The following is an 18905-nucleotide window of genomic DNA, read 5'->3' as shown; positions in this document are numbered from 1 at the left end:
AACCTGGTTTTAGTCACTGCAGGGGTTTTTGCGACCACTGGCTTCGGGCTTATCATTGAGAAGAGAGAGGAGCTGTTTTTCAATTGGAATTCAAAATTCCCAACCCGACCTGTCGTCCACCCTCTGAGTGTGCTTAGATGAATTGGCTGCCACATGAAACGACTTGTCGTCCACCTCTCATCGTGTTTTAAAGGAATTGGCTGCACATGATTGCAGTGTATCTTGGCCGCCACCACACCATTAAACGCCTCCCCTGTTATTTCTTGCCTTTGGGTGTCCAGTTGGTAGCCATGGAGCTCGTAACAAGTCTGCACCAATGACCGTGATCTCCACAGTGAGAACATTGGGGGCGTCCCCGTCCTTTGGTCCAAAATCCTTCGTCATTGGTGTTGTCAAACCGTCGTCCACACCAAAATTATCCTGTCTTGCTCAAATCGTCCTTGAGAACGAACGGGGTGGTGGGTTCGTTCTCCTCTGTCAATGGGTCTGTTATTTCTTCCTTGAACAGCCATGGGCAGCACTGTTAATGGAGTCACTGATGTGTGCGTCGAGCTTAGAAGGCGTTGCTTTTCTTCCTGGGTAACAAGGGAATAAGCTTGCCGAATCGAAGGGAGGGGATTCATCAGCAGCACTTGTCCACGAGAAACAGCAGTGTAAGATTTTGTGTAGAACCCATCAAAAATTGCATAAGCTTTTGTTGATCCTGTTGTGCTGCATGTAGAGAATCACTATAGGAAGCTAGTTCGTCCACAGTCCCTTTAATTTGGGTGTAATACACTGAAACCGAAAGTTGCTCCTGCCTTGAAACAAAGCAATGTCCTAACGCTGGATTTCAAAAATCCTTGGTTGCGTTGCTTTGAGAAAACGTTCATGAGATCTTCCCCACACTTTCATGAGCTGTAGAATAGTAGATTACACTATCTGAAATCTCTGGATTCATAGTGTTGATGATCCAAGAATGGACCATATATCATTGCATCTAGACCAGGCTGCATATCCCTCCGGATCAATTTCTGCTGAAGGGATTTGTATCGAACCATTGACAAAATTTAAGCTTGTTTTTTGGAATATTCAAAGCTAGGGTCATAGCCCTCTTCCAAGTGGATAGTTATCCCCCATTTAATGGTTTGGAAATTAAAACCTAACCTGGTGGATCTGAATGGTTGTGAAAAATGGGTTTGAGAAGCTTTCCTTTGAAATGATCTAGACTAGTCTCCAGATTGGATGATGATTCTGTATTGGCCCATCTTTGATGAGTATGAGAGGATTGGTTTTGATGAAAATAGCAGAAAAGATGACTGCTGGATAAGGATATTGTGATGAGAACGAGATGATGAAAAAAGCAGAAAATGGTGCTGCTAGATTGATGATTTCAGTGGAAAAAAAAAAAAATTGGCAGTGATGACAACCTGCTCTGATAGCCATGTAAAACCTTACGTAGAAAAGATTGATTTTGGCTGAATTAATTCTTCATTGATGATGGGCAGTGTATTTATACACAAAGGCTAAGCAAGAGGTTGTAACTGATTCCTACATGTCAGGAATCAGTTACTGACCTTGCAGCAGAGAATAACAATAACTAAATACATAACACATGTTTCTATAATTCCTATTTTATACACTGAAATATTTCTATTCTCAACAAGGACAGGCTAATCGCCAGACTGCTATATTACTCCAAATATTATTTCCCAATGGAATTCCCAATGAATAGCATTTCCCAATTAAGTCACCAACATATATTGTAGCAGAGAAAAAGACCTTCACTCAAAGCTTTTCCAAAGAGGTTCATAAGATTGTCATCAATAAATTTCAGAAATGTTTTATTTTTTTACCAGTAAAGTATGATCCAATAATTAGAAACAGAGACCACAAGAGAAAGAGCATTACTAAGTTTAAAACTAACCAGCCTCTGGTTCCATGATCATCATTCATTTTAAATCTCACATTGTTTTCTTCCAATGTTCAATGACTTAACACAAAAAAAAAAAAAAAAAAAATCGAGTCAAAGGAGTTCTTATTAGAAGCGGGGCTATAGTTTTACCCTGACCATTACTTATTGACCAGATTAAAGACTGCAATGACACGAATCAAGCATAAGCAAATAACAAAACATTATAGAAACTCGCATAGCAGCAAATTACAATAACACACCCAAAAGCTAGATAACACAGTTGAATTAAAAGAAAAGAAAGAAAGAAAGAAAGAATGCCTACATCAGATTCAGAAGGCATTACCTTGCTTGGCCCATGGGTGAAACGAACTTGAAGCCTTACTCCCTGGTGCCTGTGATCATTGATCTGTTTTAACTCATCCCAAAGCTAAAAAGTTAAAACAACAAAGAAGTAGAAAGATCCTCATTTTCCTTGATCAACCAAAAAAAAACAATATAACCACACCAAATCAGAATCAAAGTGATGAGAATGTAATCACACTTGGATTTGGGCGACAAGGAGCTGGTTGCACAGAAATTCTTAAATCCATTTTGGATTTTGCAATCCTCTCTGCTGTTGATATCCACCAGCAGCAGAGCCAGAACCAGGTTGTTTCCCCAGCAACTTGAAGAATTGCTCCATAAACTGATGGCAGGGAAATCTCTTATTTCCCAGTAAAATCATAAGCCTTTGATGTATCCAAAGCCTTCAGCTGGAACTCCAAACGAAACAAGCCAGCAACAACCAATTTTGCAAGCTCAAACTTCTCCTCAATCATACACTTTCAACACAAGTACCAATGAGATCAACAATGGCACAGTACAAGCATCCCCTGCTGCCAGACTAATTTGTTTGTTATTTTTAGGATAGAGCATGTGCTATCAGGGGTGCATTTAGGGCAGAACTCATCGAGGAGATTGATTTGGACATAAAAAAATCAGTTTAGTTATGGCTTAGAAAGGTGAAACATAAAGGAGAGATCAAACGCAAAAGAGAACTCAGCTGCAAAACCTCATAATTAACTAACAAGTTCAACACTGTTGGAGAAACATAACAAGCTGCCAGGATAAAGAAAAAATTTCCTTCTTCGACTCTTATCAATTTTTTTATAACAAAAGCCAAAGAAAAAGGGGGCAGAACTGCCAAAAAAATTGATGCTCTTATGATATAAATTATTCAAGGAACTACACAATCACACTTCTACATCTACCTCTACAAAGCCACATACAGGGAAAAAAAAAACCACAAGACAAGCTGCTTTTGTTGCCCAATTCAAGTCAATAACCGTGAACCACCCCCCCCCCCCCCCAAAAAAAAAAAAAAAAAAAAAAGAGGAAAAGAATTCATTGATTATGAAGTGCAAAATACTACTAAATACAATACCATACAACAAGAGCACAAAGCAAAGGCAGAGTACTGAACCGCTGTAACCCTCCAACTCCAGACTTAATCTCTTTCTAACACCCGGTGCAGAGGACAGCATTTTCGGCGAACTCTCTGGCGACAAAGCAACAGCAGGCGGCAGTTGCATTTCCCATATCAAAATTCCCTGGCTTACTAGTCAACACTGGATTCCTCCCAAAAATCTCTTTAGGCAAAAGCACTTTTGAAACCCCAAAAATGGCAACAGGGTTCTGATCAAAAAACCGTCTGCGTAACAGAAGCCAGAACAATCCCTGAATCAATAGCAACCGACCCATTAACCCTCGAAATATTTAAAGTAAAAACTGCCAGCACCCATATCTTCAGTAGCCAATGTAGGCTGTACAGGATTAACAATAGACTCCAATGAACCAGAGGGTAATAAGAATGTAAGACATGGAATTTTAAGACATCAGCTTTCTTATCAGCTGGCAATGACTGTAAACTAACATCAGTTTCCGACAGATCTGAAATGCAGAATCAGTAGGCACAAAAAAGAGTTATTCCAGCTCCTCCTTCATCGGCTTCGAATTCCTGTACAACACCAGAAGCAGATAATAAAGATGCTGCGACAAAAAAACTGCGGCCATCAAGTAGTGCTTTAGTAAATATTCAAACCCAATGTGGGCCTTGTTTCTGATGCCATCAAATCAAACCCATATGGGACTAATAGAGAATTCACTGAAAATTATTGAAACATTGTAAGGAAGAGTCTTTATCAGGGACAAACCGTGGCGTTTGAGGAGGAAAAAGGGGATGGAGAGGAAATAGTGATTGCGTTTGTTACTGGGTTTCGAGTTATGTTAACAGAGCCAAAGTTAGAGGAGGCACGGCCGGTTGTTTGGAAAGAGGGTGGTGATGAGGGCCCCAGCTGGGGGGAGTTGGTGGAGGTCGGAGGAAGAGAGGTATTGGAGGAGGATGTGGTAACGAAGGAGGTCGGTGAGGGAAGAAGGAGAGAGGCGGCGCGTGAGGTCTAAAGAGGAGGAAAGGTAAGAATTTGGGATGACTAAGAGAGTAAGAGCAGAGCGGTTGGAGAGGTCTGAGGTTATAGAGGGTGTGGAAGCGAGGAGAGAAGTGAAGGAGGAGAAGTCAGGGAAGGAGGAGAGGAGGGCTGTTAGGTTGGTTATGGCTAAAATTGGGGTGGTGGTGGTGAGGAGGAGGAGGAGGAAATAGGTAAGTGTCCTTGTTGGGGTAATTTGGGAAATGGCTGGCTTGATTTGTGCCATTCCCCTGGGGTTTCTTTTCCAGGATGTAGCAGAGAGAGAGTGGAGTGAGGAGGATTGGGAGTGATTTTGATGTGAAGAAGGAAAATGTGTTAAAAATGTGTTTTTCAGGGGAGGAATAAGGAAAGTTTCAGTCCTTGAAGGGGCTAAATTAATTCTTTTGAGGGTGCAATATATAAAGTTTTGATCCTTGAGGACCAGTGCCCCTTTCCTTGCATCACTCTCTTTCAATGCAATCCTCCCTCTCCGCTCAATATTATTTCCTTTTCTTTTCATGGCATCACTGTATTAGGTATGGCTGCTTCTCCATTTTTTTCTGTTGTGCTTTTATTTTATGCATATTGGGTGCTCTTCTTTATATATGAATGTGTATTATTTCAATCCTTTTATTTACAAATGAAATTGAATTGCTTCGAGGAAACCTAGTTCTAAAAACAGAGTTCATAACTATGTGGAGACCATTTAGGAGCATTGTCTTGCTCTTCTTGTTTTCTCTGTTGATCTTGTTGTTTTGTGTCTCCAATTCCTCTGATTTTCTTGGCCTGTTCAAAGTCAACCATGAGCTCTTGAGTTCTCACACTATCAGATCGCACACCTACCGGCAATTACTACATGACTTACATAAGCGTCCTAGCCAGTGGCGGAGCCAAGATTTTTTAAATGAGGGGGCAAATTACTAATAAATATTTAATATTATATATTATATATACATGTGTTATGTATAGAAATTAATTTGATATATATTTAGCTAAAGTTAAGGGAAATTAATTTAAAAATATTTTTAAAACTGAAAAAACTTACATTATAATTATTATTTTCGAGATTTTATATTTTAAAACTGTTTTATAATGATTTTATTTTTAATCTCATTAAAAATATCTTTCTCAATATATACAACAAATTTTAATTTATCTATTTTTAAATTTTTCAAGGATTAGAAAAGTTCTTGACAACAATTCTATGCTGACATATGGTACATAACATTTAAAATCATAGCTTAAAAGAATTGTTTAAAATTGATGTTGTTCTTCCTGACTTATTGTTTTTGTACAAAAAATTAAACATAAATATTAAATGTTTTTTTTTAATTTATTTATTATGTATTTAATTTTTTTAGTTGTCTTGTACTTTATTTTTAATTATTAGTAAATTCATTATCATCATTTTTTCATATAAAATTCATAACAAAATACTTATCAATTCATCAAAACTCATTTTAATTTATACCTATTATCATATAATATTACCCATACACATATTAATTCAACAAACTCATAAATTATTATAAACCCTAGCATTTTTAATAACTAATTATAAAGAAATAAAACTAAAAATTATATAATGAAACAAATAGAAAAGTAACACAACTTTATATTAGTTTTTGATCAACTCCTTTTTTATTATATTATGTTTGATTTAGCTGTTAAATCTTTATAATTTATTTAATTTAGATATTGATTTATTTACTATTAATTTATATAAATCACTTAAAAATATAATACAGCTTTATATTATGGAATACTTGAAGTGAGAATGTTAGTTACAATGAATGTTAATTGGGAGGGGGAGGGGGCAATTGCCCCCTCTTGCCCCATTGTGGCTCCGCCACTGGTCCTAGCAGGTTGTCTTTTTTTCTTTTTCCTTTACTTTCCTGTCTATCTTTGATTTGTTAAAGTGATTTATGTTGATGCTAGTTTTAGTGCTTATTTTGATCATGTATGCCCCTAGAGTCCTGCTCCTAATTGTGGTTAGTATCTGCTTCTCAAATATCCTCTATTTGCTGCAAGTTTTTATTATGTGTTTCCCTTATTTAGAACAATCATAGTAATGGAAACAAATCGAACTCTATTATTGTCATGCACACTATATATGGGTATACATTTTGACCCAGTATGAGAGTGGAGGACTATGACGGATTCTATACCTGAGAAACCCCCAGATATGTGGAGAGATGTCGGGCAGCCATTAAAGGACTACAATGGAAGAATCTCTTAGAACCACCCCCCCTCCCCCGCATGTGATCGTGCAGATCTTCTCGATAGGAATTTTGTGCGGATTGAGTTTGAGAATGACAATAGGCTTTTGTCTAAGGTATTCATAGAAGACGGTCTTTTCAATGATCTCTGCCTTCCATGGCAAGATTCACTTGCCATGGCAGGAATTATGCCGAGGGTTGAGGGCATGACTATGTCCATTAATTGTTCAAGTTATCAGGGGTTTAATGAGGGGACGGCCATTCAGATGGATGGTGGGCAGTAATTGTTCTGCTATACTTTTGCTATTTATTATCTATCTTTTTATTATGAATATGTTTGCAGATTTTTCTATAATCTCATAGAATGTTCATGGTGACGCTAATAAGATAAGCAAACGCCACTGCAAAGAATTGGTAAGGCGGTACCGTCCTCCTTTGTTGGAAATGCATGTCAATTTTTGTAAGATCAAATTTTTTTGGTATAGTATTGCTTATACTCTAGTGGCTGTTTCTGAAGCCCAAGGACATGCCGGTGGCATATGGATTCTATCTTCAATTAGCTTTGTCGCCTTTCAACCTTGGATATCATTGGGCAATGTGTTACCAATTAGATTTCTGTGGGAAGCAGCTCCTGGTTCTTATCGGCAGTCTATGCCTCGCCCATTCCTGGAGTTCAACTTTAGCTTTGGGATTGTTTGAATTCAATAAAGTTGATAGTGCAAGGCCCTTGAGCCCTCATTGGTGACTTCAATAAAATATCTTCTCCTTCTGAAACTCGAGGAGGTCTCTTCTCATGGGCTAGGGCTTCATGTTTCTTGCAGATGATGTCAGATTGTGAGGTTTTAGATTTGGGCCACCAGGGCCCTAATTTTACTTGGCACAAACATATTCATGGGGTTCGTTACTTAGCCTAACGGCTTGACAGAGCGCTGGCTTCTTTGGATTTGCAAACTAGTTTTCCCGAAGCTTATGTTGAAACTCTTTGCAGAATTCACTCTGATCACAACCCGATTATTCTTCGTTGTGGGAGACCACCTAGACTGGCTTGTGAAAGACCTTTTAGATTTAAGGCAGCCTGGACTAGCCACTCAAAATTATCAGGATATTGTTTGTAGTGCTTGGGATAGCTGCTGCTATAATGTCCTGCAGGGGCTTCAGGAGGTTCGGCAAGATTCTATTTCTTTCAATCAACACATTTTAGGGAATATTTTCCATAGGAAAAGACGGTTTGAAGCTCAGATTAATGGTGTCCATAGGTGTCTTAAGCACTATACTGATGATTCACTTCTTTCTCTAGAAAAATCTTTACTTCATGATTATAATGTTGTTCTTCAGTAGGAGGAAATTCTTTGGTTTCAAAAATCTAGAGAATAGTGGGTTACTCATGTTGACAAGAATACAAAGTTCTTTCAAGCGCAGACAACTATGCAGAGAAGACAGAACAGGATTAATAGGCCTTTTCTCTCTGATGGGACTTGGTGCACTGATGATTCTAAACTGCAGGAAGAGGCCATCCAGTTTTATAAGAATCTATTCTCCCCAGAGGTAACTGTTACTGCTCACTTTATTGAGTCTGTTCCTTTGCCTACATTATCTCCACAAGGAATCTCTAACTAAGAGAAACCAGGATTTTAAGAGGATGTTTATGTAGCTCCAATGAGTATGGGATCTTTTAAATCTCTGGGGAAGGATGGCTTCCAAGCTTTTTTCTTCAAAAAAATACTGGAATGTGGTTGGGGATGACATTTGGCATCTAGTTCAAGCAACTTTTATTAATGGATATTTTGATAAAGATCTGACTGATACTCTGATTGTGTCAAGTCCCAAGGAAGTAGTTTCGCCCTTTTAGACTTTGTAATGTAGTTTATAAACTCATTACTAAGATGTTAATTAACAGGCTGCGACCTTATTTAGATGATTTAATTGCCCCCCTCCAAAGCAGCTTTATCCCTGGTTGGAGAAGTACTGATACCTTAGTTGCTCAAGAAGTAATGCACTACATGCATCATTCCAAAAGCAAGCGGTGTTCTCTGGCAACAAAGTTTGATTTAGAAAAAGTCCATGATAGGGCGAACTGGGTCTTCTTGCAGTCCACTATAGAGGATTTCAGCTTTCCTCCTGGTATAGTATCTCTAATTATGTTTTGTGTGGGGTCTTCCTCCCTCACTCTCTTATGGAATGAGTCTAAGCTTCATTCCTTTACTCCTACTCGTGGCCTAAGGCAAGGAGATCCAATTTCTCCTCAATTGTTTGGAGAAATTGGCGTGTTTAATTACGAAGAAATTTTCAGAGAAGATTTGGCATCCTATCCACCTTCCGAGAGGAGGGCCAAGTATATCTCACTTATTCTTTGCTGGTGATGTCCTGTTATTTGCTAAAGTCGGTACTGCCCAGATGCATGTCATGACTAATGTGCTGACAGACTTTTGTAATGCTTCTGGTTTAAAAGTTAATATTGATAAATCTAGGGTGATGTGTTCAAGAAATGTGTAGCGGAGAATTAAACATGACATATCTCAGCTCTCTCCTATCATATTTGCTAGCAGTCTTGGCAAATATCTTGGGTTCCCTCTTATCCAGGGGAGAGTTAAACGTCCAGTTTTCAACTTTATTATTGAAAGAATTCAATCCAGGCTGACAGATTGGAAACAAAGGTTGCTTAATAAAGCGGGGAGGGCCACGCTTGCTTGAGCAGTTATTTCTTCAATCCCCACTTATGCCATGCAAATTTTTTGGCTCCCTTAATCGATTTGTAATGGTATCAATAAATTGATCAGGAATTTTATTTGGGGAAGGTCCACTGGAGAGGGTGGTCTTCATCTAGTTAATTGGGAATCGGTTTCGTGCCCAAGGAGAATTGGAGGTCTTGGAATTCGGAATACTAAAGATGTGGGTGAAGGTTTATGCTCGAGCTTTAAATGTTGCTCTTTTAGGTAAGCAAGCTTGGAATCTTTTCAATGCTAACAATAAGATGTGGGTGAAGGTTTATGGCCACAAGTACCTTTGTAATAACAATTTGTTTACAGCTACAATTCTCTTCATTCTTCTATCATGTGGCGGTCTTTTGTTAAATCTTTTACTCAGTTGGGAGAAGGCTTCATTTATAAGCTAGGTGGAGGGGATATTTCGGTTTGGTTTGACCTTTGGTTAGAAGGACATTTGAGCAATCTTGTTGAGTATGTGAATGTGTTAGATGCGGACTACAAAGTGAAGGATTCATGGACTAACGAGGCTTGGGACTTTAGCAAGATGGCAATGTACATTCCAGAGGCTGTTAGATACCGCATAATGGCTTGCCCCATTCCTTTATACCTGGTGGAGTAGACAAAGTGATTTGGATAGCTACTATGATAGTGGTTAATTCTACGAAATCCGCCTATTTGTGGCTTCTGAATAGAGATGGATGTGTCCGAAGTGACTTGAATTGGAGCTGGCTATGGAAATTAAATGCTCCAGAGAAGTGTAAAATCTTCATTTGGCTGATTTTCCATGACAGCCTTCCTATAAATCTGGTTTATTTTAACAGCCATAGTGCTCCTTACTCTAAATGTTGCAGATGCAATCATGGGGTGGAAGATGCCCTTCACTGTTAGAGTGTTTGCGAGATTGCAATGTTTATTTGGCAGAGTCTCAGGTTTAACTCAAGGGTTGACTTCTGGTCTGCTGATGCAAAACAGTGGTTAACTAAAATGTTGGCTGATGACACTCGATTCCTTTTTCTTGCGGCGATGTGGTGGTTTTGGCGACACAAAAACATGGTTGCTTACGGAGATGGGTACAAGGGGGGCCAGTGGTTGTTAAGCCAGATTTTACATTTTGCAGCTGATTGTCGTGTGAGTTGGAATGGTAGGGATGCTGCTCGTTCAAATGCGATCATGATCTCTTGGCAGCGTCCAATTCAGGGATTCATTAAATTGGATGTGGGTGGAAGCTCTATTGGTAATCCTGGATCTATAGGATTTAGAAACTGAGAGGGTAATTAGCTGCTTGGATTTTCTGGGTTGGCAGGTTATGGTCCTAATTTTCTCTTAAAGCTCCTCACCTTGAAGCATGGCCCCCTTAATTTCTTAGAACCAGGGTTATAGACAAGTTTTTTGTAACTCAAACTCTATGGATTCTCTGCGGCTGATTAAAAATTGTGACATTGATTCTCATCGATATGGTTCCATTGCTATGGATATTCATTCTCTCCTCTTAAGGGAATGGGAAGCTCAGCTTCGTCATACTCTAAGAGAAGGCAATTGTTGTGCGGATTTTCTTGCCAAATTAAGTGTAAGGATCGGACGGAACTTCATATTGGGGATGATCCCCTTGCAAGGTTATCCTCTATTCTACTTGTTGACTCTATGGACATTTGTTTCTGTAGAGGTTCTTAGTTTCTACTTTTAATTTCCCTTGTACCAAAAACAAAACACTATATACGGGTATGAATGTAGTTATAACTTCCCTGAATCTTTGAGGGACCCTTATTGAATGTTTATATCACGGCCAAAAAATGTATATTACAAACAAAATGACAGAGGTGTGCTCCTCGGAAAAAAGAATCAGAGAAAGAGGCCGCTTCTTTCTTTTTATTATTTTTGTTAATGGTAATGCTATTTCCTCTATGCATTTGTTTCTGTACTTCTGTGTAATTTCTTATTATTATTATTATTAAGACCTATAAATGTTCCAAGTCCTCTTCAGGAAGGTGGCTGGAATACACAGAAATAATACGGCTCTGGTGCCCAAGATAGCAAATATGAGCAAAGACTGTCATAATTGGAAGCCAGTGAAAGAGGAGTTCACATTTCCTGCAAACTCTGCTCCCTTCAATAGCTGCCATGCCTCTACCGTTGTTGCAATTGTCTAATTGGGTTAAATAATTCTCTTCGAATTCTTACAGTTTGCCTTCATCATCAGCAGTTTAATGTATTTCTGATCTGTGTTTTGTGCAGGTTGATAAAGATCACCTTTGGGTTGCTTATTTTGAAGGTACAAAAGAGGGAGCACCTGATGTTTAAATTTGGATACAGACATACAGAGTAATTATTCCTCCTGTCTATTTGATCACTTTCTCAATTAATAGTATGTGGCTGATGCATCTAATTTTTTTCAAGAAGCTCGTTTTCATGACTGTACTTGTAGGATATAGTCTTTAGTACTCCGTAGTAGTATTTTATTTTGTTTAAAAGGAAAGAATAAATTTTTTTTAACAAAAAAATCAAATCAACAGTGCTTTCCAATTCTGCTGCATTGCAGTTCAATCAAGTTCATACGATCTTCAAAACTTGTTTATCAAGTAAACATGTAATTGTAGGCTGAATACTAGTAGGCAATAGCTTGTAGGCAGTAACTTTGTAGGCAATAGAATAGGCTTATAATTTCTTTTGTAATCGATAGTCAAGGAGGCTTGTAATTTTCTTTGTAATTAGTAAGCTTGTAGTTTCAATTTCATAAACCAAAAAGATGTTCTATTATCCAAAAGTTACAATTTATGTTTGTAATCAGAGTACAAGTCACTTTATGAATGTAAGTATTTTTTTCTTAAGTCATTAAGTTTAATTTACATTGAAGTTGTTTTAGTTATTTGGTTACTTCTTGGGTGGAACTATTGTTTGTCTGGAAGTGAATTTAATCATATTGATAGTAGTGTAACTCTGTAATACAAATTTGAAATTACAAGATTAAATTCAAAATTCAAACCAATTAACTTAAAACTCTAATTTTAAGTTGCAAGGTCTTTTTAATTAAGACAAACATAAAATAACCTACATCAAACAAATTCAATAGCAAACGTAGTTGTAGATTCAAAAAGTTTTTGTAGATTCCAAAGGTTTAGCTGGATTCTAGGATTTTTGGTTTTATGGATCAGAGGGAAAAGTGAGCTTAGATTCCAAGTATTTAATTTTGTGAGGGAGCTGTTTCGATGGATAAAAGGGTTTGTAATTCTTTGTTCTTGTGGATTCAACAAGCAGCACATACAGAATTCAAGTTCTAGGTTTTCTATCCTTCTCAGGTGGTGTTTGGTTGACAGAAAGTTCACGGAATAAGGGAAAAGTAAGCCAAGAAATTGAGTTTCCAAGCATTTTTTATAAGGGGAGATATTCTGTCAAATAAAAATTTTCATAATCCTTTGTTCTTATGGATTCAAAAGCATAGTTTTGTGGGTCCAAGAAACCATCTTGGTATATTTCAAAGGCTTAAGAAAGTGGATTCCAAGTTTCCTATCCTTCTTCTTAGATGGATTTGGTTCACAGAATTGAAGGGGAAAGTAAGCCCAGAGGGGATATTCCAAGCAATTCATTCAATTCAAATACTAGAAATAAGTTCAATCCATAAACTTTATATCCCTTGTTCGCAGGAAAATAAAATAAAAATATAGGGTTGCCAAGCCAATAGCCTTCTTGTCACTAAGAAGAAGAGGTGGCAGAATCTTATCTAAAGGAGTAGTGGAATAACTTAAGTTGAATAACTTGCACTGCTGCTGTTGGTAGACAAGTGAAGATTCATGCAAACAACATTATTTGGGTCGAGAAAGAATGTGGTGTGGGAGGTGTTAAGGTAACTACTTGAAGTTCGATTTAAAATCTTTGCCCACTTCTCTGGCTCAAGTTTGGAGAAATATCCTATATAACAATCTTTCAACAGTATACAAAATTCCTAAATTTACACAACTATAAATTACTTCTCTGAAAAGAGACGACACAACTAGAAATCAAGGGACTGAAAGTCTTTTTCTAGACTGTTCACCTTTAATCAGAGAAGGAAAAAAAAAAAAAGCAGAAGTAGAATATCTAGAGCAAGAGTCAACTTGGGAAGCTTCGCTGTCTTGATGGATGTTTATGATTATGTTAGTTTGAGGCACATAACTCCTTAGGTTGAGATATATTTTATAAAGATATGCCATTTCTTCATGCCAGTCATTGAATTTGTTAGATCCCCTGAATCAATCCAATAATATGTTTGTTGTGTTCTTCGTCCACTGTTACCTTCATTAAACTGCCTCTTCTTCTTTCACCTCAACATTAACCGCTCTAAGAATTGTCTCTCGTGCTTGTCATATAATTGTTGGCTTATGCAATAAAGAACAGGGTGGATAGTTTTGTTGGTTCAGAAAGTATGATATGACATTAAGCATTTGATTTACTGTAATTGTGTGTATTGCTACACAATTCTGTCCAATTGTTGGTGAACATTGTTAAATAGTCACAAGATTATACAGAAGTGATATACAAACAAAATAACACTTTTAACCTGCAACATTGTTCCTGTTAGTATAAATTTAACATGTTAAATATACTAGGACTCTGGGACAATTAGTGTAACACCTCAAAATTTGCATTTGACTATAGTTGATGATTTCTTTATAATAGTGCACGATTAAAGGAAATCAGGGGGCAAAAGCCATAGAACTAAAGAAAAAAGGGTTAAGTTGCAATTACTAACTTAAGTACATGAAGTAGGATAGATTTGCATAGTTAAGCATGTGAAGGAGGACAATGATAAAGTTGGTGAAGTATGGCAATTTTGCATAGTCATATAAATGAAATATAGATGAAATAAGATGAAATAAGACAAGTTTTGGCATGTCATGCTTATGAGGTGTCAAAAGGAAGGTAGATATATGCTTTCTTTTAGAATTGCCAAGAACTTTTCTTCTATTTCTCGAACCTAAGAGAGAGCTAAACACCATCCTACAAACTAACACCACCAAATCATATATTCCTTGAACAAGTTGTGAAGTATTAAGGCTTAAATTCATTAGAGTTGTTAGAAAGACAACCAAAGATAGATTGTGAGATTATAAAGGAAAGAAAGTGAAGGAAAAAGTAAAGGAACAGGAGGTAAAAGCTTAAGGTGAGTGATTAAATTAATAAGTATGCATAATTTAAATCCTACTGTTTTAGATCCTTTTATGCATGAAGAAGTTCTTTAAAGTCATATTGGATTTTTAGAATATATATTTATATGATACAAACCAAGTCATGTCCAGATTTAGCCTAAAACTATTTATTGACTAGTTTTGCGAGATCAATCATATCTCTCAACATCGGATCGCGCTAAAATTTTACAAAATACTAGATACATGAAAATATATTGTGGTGAATTTTTAAATAACTAAAATTTGGAACATTATTTCAGATGGTCAAAGTTACTAGACAAATCTTGTTAAATTTGTCAAACTAGACTTTCATGTACTGTTTGGGACATATTTGGAGCTACTGGTGGAATTTTATTGTAATGCAAGTTACGTTAGAAACTAGACATCTTAAGATTCTCAACCATATATAGTAGGCCCAGTAATTCATCTAAACAAGAGAAAACGATGTGTTTGAAATCAAGATTGAATTCTGCCAATAATGTGCAGAAATTGGAAATTCGGGCAACAAGGAGGAATTTTAGTATGAAGACTTTGTTTTTATTATCCTATTTTATGTATTTATTTAATGCTGAATAATTATTTTTAATTTGGGTTTGTTCTATTCCATTAAACATTGTTTAGGAGTTTATTTTATTATTAGACTTATATTAGTTGATTAAGCCCATTAGCTTGCAACTCAAAAAGAATCCATTATGGTTACTAGTTGAGCTATTATATAAGATTTTATAAGTTGAAATTTTCATTAGTCATGGATTTATGGAGGGAAAAAAACTTGTGTTTTGCGTGATGCAATACATTTTCTTTACTAGGACAAAGAACAAATTTGACAAGGTTATCTCTGGATCCAAGCTTTATTTGTATACTTAAGGTTCTTATATACAAGATTATCTTTGGATCCAAATCTTTTTCCAATACCTTTGATTTTTAGGTATATGTTCATCTCTAAATTAGAGTTTTATCAAATTTTATTTTTCAGTTTTTTGGGTTGTTATCTACTTTATTGAGAGTTGCTTGACCACGTGATCAAGATTTCTGTTTCAGTTGGTACTAGAAAAAAAAAATGTTATTTAAAGTATGTTTCAAATATGTTGCAAAAACACAAATCATAAAGAACCTTAAGCAAGCCATATCAGAATCGATTGAAATTTCATATACTATTTATTGGGGTAAAATCATGTCGTATATCAAATGTTGACTTATGTTGACATCATTTGCTTTGAGGTTCAATTAAGGGTTCAATCTTACTATAAACCAATCATCACAAGTTTTTGATACTTAAGCATAAGAGAAACACCTGTAAACTAATTTTTTTTCTTTTTTTATGGTATAAAGAGTATTGCCTATTTAATTAAGGTCATTCTGAAATCGTTAGGTTTGGGTTTGAATTCAGATTTTTTAAATTGCGTAACAAGTTAGATTTGCGTCAAGTTCCAAAACATATTTTATACTATTTCTTTGACCAAATCATTTTGTTTCTGATATATTTAGGTTAAGTAGGAGTCAAATAATCATTTTCATTAATTTTTACATATGTTTTATTTCGAGTCTTCGGTTTGTCCACAATTCATACAAATTTGCATTGTTACTCGTGAAATCATAATCATAGTTTATTTTACTTGTTTTCAATATATTTATTTATTCTAGAGTCGAAATTTATAATTGGATTGCATTTCATAAGTCACTGACTTTGATTTGTTGAATTTCAATTCTGGAAAAATTGAAAAAAAACAGGCTGAGAGGTAAAAGGTGTAGTGAGTATATTAGAATGAAAAGCCTTGATATATGTGAAACAAAAGGGTTATTAGGATATATTTGGTGCTACTAATTGATTTTTGCATATTCAAATATATCTAAAAATAACAAGTATGTGACACCAAAGGTTGAAGAAACATTTCAAAAACGAGCTTTTGGCAACAATTTAAACTTTTGGCTACTTTGACCAAAAAGCCAAAAGATGATATGGATTCAATGAAGTTACATATTGGTGAGGCTGATCACCGAGAAAATATTGTCTGAAAAGTTGTACGGAATGTTAACACTAACGTTAATAAGTTTGTTTATGATAATGTAGATGTGGGTAATTATGAATATGACTTTGCATCTATAGGATAAGGAAACAAATTTATGAAAAACAGAGCAAAAAAGGATGTGAGTTTTGGCTAGGGTGGAGTTTTCAACTAAAGGGAGAGTTTATGATATATTAGGCATTATAATGATCCATGTGAAGAGTAAGGCACTATTAAGTTGAAAATACCTACTTTCAAAGGAAAGAATGATCTGAAGGCATATCTAGAGCGGGAAAAAAAAGGTTGATTGGATCTTTAATTGTCATCACTACATAGAATATAAAAAGGTAGGTCATTATGCTAGGGATTGTTGGAATCCAACTAAAAAGGTTAGGGAGAATGTCAATTTTGATATAGAAGATAGGAAAGAAACCACCTTATTACCAGTCCATAATGAATTAATACAAGCCAAAGAGAACATATAGTATCTAGATAATGGTGCCAGTAATCACATGCGTGGAGATAAAGATAAGTTTATAGAGCTTGATGAATCAACTATAGGTAATGTCACCTTCGTAGAGCATTCAAAGGTTTCCATAAAAGAAAAAAAAGTACGATTCTCATAAAATTAAAAAATAGAAGTCCTCAATTTATTATTGATGTCTATTATATCCCTAGTGTAAAAAAAAAATATTGAGTTTGAGTCACTTGTTGGAGAAGGGTTATAAGATTAAGATGAAAGATTGCGCCTTGATAAAGAACAAAATGTTTTTGCTAAACATAGAGACGGGTGTGCCTAAATGCTTAAAGGCATATGTGAAAGTTGAAACTTGGCTTTGGCATGTGAGACATCAACATGTAAACTTTGATAGCTTGAAGATGATGGCACAAAATGAGATGTTGAAAGGTCTATCATCCATTATACATCTAAATCAGTTATGTGAAGGATGTTTAGTAGGCAAGCAATTACGTAAGAGCTTTCCAGAAGAGTCTACATCTAAAGCAAGTCAACCTTTACAAAAGATACATACAAATGTTTGTGGTCCTATCAAACCATATTCATTTGATAAAAAATAAATAAATCTATAGTATCTACTTTTTATTTATGATTAGTATAAAAACTTGGTTATACTTCTTAAAAGAAAAGTATTGTCACCTTGCTACATGTGATCCTATAGTGTTTGAAGAAACAATAAAGGATGCAAATGAAGAATTGCTATGGATGGGGAAATTGTATTAATTGAGAAGAACCGATTTTTAAACCAAGTGGAAAGAAATCAATAGGTGTCAAGTGGATTTATAAAGAAAAGAAAAATATCGAAAGAGGAGTGAAGAGGTACAAGGCAAGGTTAGTGACAAAAAAAAACTATAGTTAAAAGCATAAGATTGACTATGATGAATTTTTTGCTCTCATTACTATATTAGAGACTATTCAATTAACCATTGCCACAACTACCCAATATAGATGGAGAATTTATCAAATAGATGTCAAATTAGCCTTTCTTAATGGTTTTCTTGGGTATGAGGTCTACATTAAGCAACCTATGGATTATGAAGTGAACGAACATGAAGACAAGGTACTAAAGTTAAAAGAAAAATACCTTGTATGAATTGAAGCAAACCCCAAGGGCTTGATTTAATTGTATTAGTAGTTATTTCTTAAAGAATGTATTTGTAATATGCCCTTATGAATATGCTATCTATGTGAAGATAAAATAGAGTGGTGGTATTCTTATTGTATGTTTGTATGTAGAAGACTTGATCTTTACAGGAAACAATCCAAAGATGTTTGAAGACTTCAAGCAAGCAATGATCAAGGAGTTTGAAATGATGAACATTAGTCTTATAACATACTATTTAGGGATTGAGATCAAACAAGGAAATGATAGAATCTTTGTAAGCCACAAGAAATTTGCAAAAGAGATTCTCAAAAAGTTTAAGATGGAAGATTGTGCAAAAGTGAATACTCTAGTTGGGTGTAAAGTGAAGATGTCAAAGAATGATGAAGGGGAGAAGATAAACTCTACAGCATTCAAAAGCCTAGTTAGGAGTTTGAGATATTTGATATGCACTCACCTGAATATTCTTTTTGGAGTAGGACTTGTGAATAGGTTTATGGAGACATCAACTAAGACACACTTTAAAGCTTTGAAGCAAATTCATCAATACATCAAAGGAACTATTGATTTTGGCTTATTTTATGGATATTTTAATAGTTTTGACTTTATAGGTTATAGTGATAGTGATTGGGTTGGAGATACGAATGATAGAAAGAGCACTATTAGATTATTATTTTCTACATGGGAGACACAACATTCACATGAAGTTCAAAAAATCAATTTATTGTCACTTTATCAACATGTGAGTTGAATATGTAGCTACTACATCATGTGTATGTCATTCCATATGACTAAGAAAATTATTGAAAGAATTGTGAATGCCATAAGAGAAGCCTGCAAAGATTCACATGGACAACTCATA

The 18905-nt window shown here is 35.7% G+C and overlaps 1 long non-coding RNA gene and 1 pseudogene across 1 annotated transcript; one reads left to right on the top strand and one right to left on the bottom strand.

The window, feature by feature from the left end:
* Positions 1 to 3239: 3239 nt before the first annotated feature.
* Positions 3240 to 4840, bottom strand: LOC118036351 (fasciclin-like arabinogalactan protein 4; annotated as a pseudogene).
* A 1362-nt stretch (positions 4841 to 6202) lies between these two features.
* Positions 6203 to 12084, top strand: LOC118036352 (uncharacterized). Its single transcript, XR_012170095.1, has 2 exons — positions 6203 to 11578; positions 11770 to 12084. It is a non-coding gene; the product is annotated as an uncharacterized lncRNA (long non-coding RNA).
* Positions 12085 to 18905: the final 6821 nt, after the last annotated feature.

This window comes from Populus alba, chromosome 6, assembly GCF_005239225.2.
Source record: "Populus alba chromosome 6, ASM523922v2, whole genome shotgun sequence".
NCBI classification, from domain to species: domain Eukaryota; kingdom Viridiplantae; phylum Streptophyta; class Magnoliopsida; order Malpighiales; family Salicaceae; genus Populus; species Populus alba.
The sequence above is the reverse complement of the archived record's forward strand: the minus strand, read 5'-3'. Positions and strand labels throughout refer to the sequence as shown.